The following is a 6000-nucleotide window of genomic DNA, read 5'->3' on the forward strand; positions in this document are numbered from 1 at the left end:
GGTTGAAATTATTTGGATGTTAGTATTACTCTGACATAACTAAAACAGATAATGGTTACAGTAAAAATATAACTTAGCATACGACTGCATGATAAGCTATAAAAGACTGATCAGATATTTGGAAAGCTGGGAATAGTCCATATCCAAGATGGGAGGTAGCTGAGCTTAGTTATCACTGATTATGTGCTAAGTATGAAAAACTACTTTAAAATATTACTTATGAGTACTTCCTTGTTGGGTGAGGGGAAACAAATGTTGTTTCTTTCTGTTATCAAGGTGGAAAGAAAAGTTCATAGACAGTCATTGAAAAGCGTTCCTCTAGCTAATGCCTTTTTTCAAAGGTTCAGTACTATCTTTCTCCTCAGTTTCTTTGTTCTGTTTCTTTTAATATCACTTTTATTGCTATGTCATACAAATTCCTTCGCATTTTCTAAATGCAATACTATTGCTTTTGCTATATCATCATCTATGTATCACTGAAGGACAATTTCTTGATATTATCTTTGTCCAAACCACTGTCATATGTGGTAACTTCCATTAACTAACTCTTCAGATTGCTATTTTTATTCATTAAATGGCAGTTCTTTCTTCCTGACAGCACATTAGCTCAAGATTGAATTAAAAATGATACATAGCTTTCTTATATTCCAGCCACCAGACTTGTTAAGTTTCTGTGTCAGGAAAGGCAACAAATTACTGTTGTGTTCTACAGCACAGTGATAGCCATTATTTAATAATATTTACCTGTTTGGTGAAAATTCTTATTATTTCCTGGTGTACAGGATGCAGACAAAGAATGTTACTGATTTCGCACTGATTAAGCAATAGGGTTTCCTAATTGTTCCTGGCCCTGTTACCAAATTAAAACTATCAGAAATTGTCTAGTGAGCCAGTAACATCTTCATTTAATTTGCTGTTCTCATTTAGGAGTCTTCCAAGCTATCTGTTACATTTGTTCAGGCTATACTTAAAACTAGCCCGGAAGGGGGATTGATTTAAAACCCTCCTTACTGTAAGAACAGTAATGAAACATTACATCTTACAATGACAGTCTGAAAGGTACAGACCTACAGGAGCAGAGATGAGAAGGAACTTGATTGTAGTCTTGGGTTTAAGAGGAGATGATTGTGTTTGTTGCTGTGTCATTTAATTGAATAGAGATTGCTGCAGAGTCACCGACTAGTTGATGTTGGAAAGGACCTTTGGCAATTGTCTAATCCAAGTCCTCAGAGCAGAGTCGCCTGCAGCAGGTTGCTCAGGGACTTGTTCAGTCAGGTTCTGAACATCTCCAAGGCTGGAAACTTCACAACCTCTCTGGGCAACCTGTTCCAGAGTGTTCCAGTGCTCACGCAATGAAGTCTTATTCTCAAGTAAGATTTCCCATATTTAAGTTTGTGCCCATTGTCTCTTGTCCTTTCACTGGGCATCACTGAGAAGAGTGACCCCTTCTTCTCTATCCCATCTTCTTTATTCCAGTTTTCTACACCTTTAAACAGCAACTACTGTTATTTATATTAATATCTTCAAGTCTATATCATACAATGATCATCGATCATGAAACCATAGAATGACAGTGGTTGGGTCTTTAAAGGTCACCCAGTTCCAATCCCCTGTCACAGGCAGGTTGCCAGCCACCAGATGAGGCTGCCCAGAGCCCCATTCAAACTGGCCACGAATGCTTCCAGTGATGGGGGAATCCACAGCTTCTCTGGGCAGCCTGTGCCAGTGCTTCACCACCCTCTGAGTTTAAAAAAAAAAAAAAGAAAGAAAAAGAAAAAGAAAAAAAGTCCTAATGTCAAATAGGAATTTCCCCTCTTTTAGTTTAAAAACATTCACCCTTGTCCCGTCACTATCAGACAGTATAAAGAGTTGGCATCTTCCCTGTTTATAAGCCCCTTTTAAGTATTGGAAGGCTGCAATGAGGTCTCCTCAGAGCCTTCTCCATAGTGAAAAAGACCAACTGCTTCAGCCTTTCTTTGTAGGAGAGGTGCTCCAGTTGTCTGATCATCTTCATGGCCTTCTACTGGACTGACCCCAACAGCTCAGCATCATTCTTGTGAGGGGTTCCCTAGGTGTGGAGGCAATATCCAGATAGAGATACTTGCTTTTCTGTCCACATCCGCTGCCCTGAGCAAACTTGTACATCTACATTTACTTATAGATACTGATCATGGTCCAAGGCTAACAGGCCAAAATACTAGTGGGCTCTGGTAATAGAAATAGCTGAAGAGGATGAATAATAGATTAAAAACAAAATCTTTGTGTTCTAGATATCTATTTGTCTCTTCCTTTTGTATTTCTTTTTATTTCAATCACAATGCAGTTTTGAGAAAACTTTGCATGGTATTACTGAGCTGCAACAGTAACTACATGAGAACATCATTTTATCTGAAGGTGACACTCCTAAAGATGACTCCAAATTATAAAACACTGAGTAGTGATCTTCACTGTAATGAGAGAACATAACACCCAAAAACTTCCCTGGCACAAGTTGGCCTGCATCTAGAACCTCAGTAGGTAACTGTAGACTTCAGGAAATGCCAGGAAATTGGTTCTGCTGGCTTTGTAATTCAGGTGAAGTTATTTACCTGAATCAGAATTTACATGACTGTACCTGAGCTGTACTTGAGATGATTCAGAAAGGTAATGTTCCAAGGAAGGTAGTGAGCCAGCTGGGGTGGCTATGCTGATGTTCCAGACTGGGGAGTGACGGTTCCTTTGTAGAAAGAAGCCTTAAACAGCTCTTATTAAATCTGTAATTTGAGACTCCCATCTGCCCTAATGTAATGCAAATCCCCTGCCTTTTTCCTTCTAAAATTAGTGACAACAGAAGGACAAAATGAAAGTTCAAGGAAATGGTTATAATAAAGCACCTTGTGTAGGACTTGAAGTCTCATAATATCTACAATTCTCACATATTTCAGTCTGCTTTGAACCCTGTGCCCAAACTGTGGCTCAGCAGTTCAAGACTTCATGTTTCGTGTTGTTTAAGTGGTCTTTGTTACATAAAATGAGGCTGAAAGCACACACTTTCAGCAACTGCTAGTCCAACTGAAGACTGAAGTCGTTAATATAAGAGATCTTAGTGGTGTCTACAGTTGTGATGCAACATCATCTGCAGGGAAATGGAATAAGTTAAAATATCTTCCAATTTTTGCAATAGTTCAAAACTTCCTTAGTGACAGTGCTCGTGGACTGTGGTACTTGAGTTGTACCTGAGAATCAAGTGGGTCAACCACTTAAATCCATTTAATTAATTAATTTAATGCCAATTAATTAATTTAATGCCACTTAATCAAATTCTACAGCCACTCAGAGCCATAAAGGCTATTTCATGTTTCTTCATTCAGCTAATTAACACACTTAAATGTTGTACATCAATCATTTGTGCAGCTCCCAAACACTTCAGAGATCAGTTACTGAGATTCCTCATTTTTGGATTGCCCTCTGAGATACGTTTTCCTGTGTATTGTTCCTAGTTTTCTGGATCTTAGTGAATTGTTCCTTAAAACTGTGTTTGAGTACGAAAAAACAAAAAAGAGCATGTGAAAGAACAGTATCCATGTTGGAATATGGCTAAAAGGAAAACATAACAAACCAGATCCTGTTTCACATTTTGGACTTGTTGGACTGTGATTTTAGTGTCAATTTTTGATAGCTAACTGTTCTTTACAGCTATTTCTTGGAGCAAATAGGTATACAAAAAAGGATGTATCTCTGTGGTAAGAAGTTGTGATTTCTCTAGACAAATCTTCCTTGACATAATCTAGGCAATTGTTCCTAAGCCTCTTGCAGACTACCAGTATGGAGCAGCTAAAGCAGCAGTGTATTTATGCCTGCTAAACCAGAATTTCTGCCTGTTGTCTTTCCTGCCTTCATCACTTTCCACTGCTATAGTCCAGCTATGTTATACCAGGACATTAAACACTCAGCATCCAGAATGTCTAGACAGGCTGAGACACTGTCTGTGCTCCATTTTTCACTGAGGAACTGCAGTCAACTTTCCTCAGAACTAAAAGACTATTTGGAAAAAGAAGGTGGCAAAGTTCCTAGTACAAGGCACATCTTCTAGCTGCTTTCTGAAGCAAATAATACAGTCTGGTAGGGATTTCCAGCAGTGCATGAAATTCCTGCGTGAGCTTCCCCCTGCTCCCCAGACAGGCTTCAAACCTTTGACAATTACTGCTAATGTCTAAAACAGCTTGCAGTTGTGCTCTAAATATGCAAGATTATGCTCAAACTTAGCATGTTAGCTGGTAATGTCATACTAAAATAATGAGAAAAAGACTAAAAGTTGTTTTCGTTGCCACAGGGGATGGTAAAGTAGAAATAAATGGTTTCTATTTCAAGTACTGGACCTGCGAGAAAATAAGGTATATTTTACTATGCATATCTGCTAGTTTAAGCAATACTAAGCAAGAAAACACATAAAGTATATTTCCATATAACCTTTGTTTGTTTGTTTTCTGTAGGACTGGGCTCAGGTGCTTTCTATATAAAAAGTAAACACTTGTTTCCTGAAAGGTAGAAATTAACCTTGCCTGAAAATTGACCTAAGAGTACATGTATAATTGTAGAGAGATAATAACAGATGCAAAAGAGTTCTTTAATGTATCAATTAGATCACACCAAGAGCCAATGACTGGGAACTAAATACAAATTCAAATTTAACAGGTTAGTTTCTTCTGGGGAGGAAAATAATTTACTGATTAGAATATCTCAGTGTTCTGATGGCTTCAAATCAATATCCTCTATATGCAGTTCTTCAGGAAAACAAAGGTGATCTGACTCAAAATATAAATAAAGGAGTTCTGTGTTTTGAGCTTAAATTAGGTGAAATGATTGGATATTCATAGTTTTAACATTTGTAAAACAAAACGAAACACACCTCCTTCCCCATACTGGGAGAGAATGCAGAGAGTTCTAAGGTCAAAAAGAACCCGAGGAATGAAGACACAAAGCATTGCTCCAACAAAATTTGGGATACCAAAAAGTTGGCATAATAAAACAGCTTCCTGAAATGCATTTGGTGGTAAGTAGTTTCTGACTAGGTTTGTTGTAGGAAAAACAGTGCAGACATTAAAAAAAAACCTCATCCATTTTAAGAGTAGCTTTAGGTTGTACACGGGAATTGCTACTACAGCTCATAGTTATGTCCATCTGGATAACTCTTCTAGCTAATCACACTGTTTTGCACTGGAAGAGGGATTTTCTTTTCTTTTTCACAATAGCTCAGTGCCTTTTGCTGGCAGCTGTTTGACTTGCTGTATGTTCTTCATCTCTTGGTACTGACTGGACTATTCTGGGGTTATGAGTGTGGTTTTGGGCTCTGCTCTTCAAGAAAGAACTAAATCTTACAGAAGTCTAGAAAATGTGCCATAAGAAGGCTGAGGAATTGGGATTCCTATTTTTTTCCTTCAAGGAAAGGTGCAAACATTTCAGTACTGGTTTCAGTTTTAATGTTGCTGCAAAAGGAAAATAACAGTCTTCCTTCTATGCTCAGGGGAGACTGGATAAAAAGTTCTGACCACCATTGACTCAGCTTAAATTTGATACTAAAAAAACCTTTCTAGCAGGATAATGACTAGTAACAATAGCCTAGAGAAGTTGCACAATGTCAAGTAGGACAAACAGTTGTCCAAATGACAAAGAGTGATCCTGGTTTGGTTATCCATCAGATAAACTTGGCATCTTTTTCTGGTTCTAGGATTTTTTACCCCCTGCCTCTTTTGGGCTGATGGCCATAGCTTGGTGTACCATTTAGTTGGAGGCTATGACTTTCTGCAAATGGATATTGTGCTGAACAAGGTTCTAAATGTTGCCAAAGAATGTATATCTCATCTTCATTTAAAGTAAAATATATCAGCTAGTTCAAAAGGCAAACATTGTGCCTTGATAAAATGCAGCTGGTGCACAGATGAGCTTAGTCAGCAGACTATAAAATAGCAGAAGCTTTCTGTAGTGATCAGAAACATCAAATGCAGAAAGTGTATTTTTAAA

The sequence above is a fragment of the Tetrao urogallus genome (assembly GCF_951394365.1).
Source record: "Tetrao urogallus genome assembly, chromosome: 5".
Classification (NCBI taxonomy): Eukaryota; Metazoa; Chordata; class Aves; order Galliformes; family Phasianidae; genus Tetrao; species Tetrao urogallus.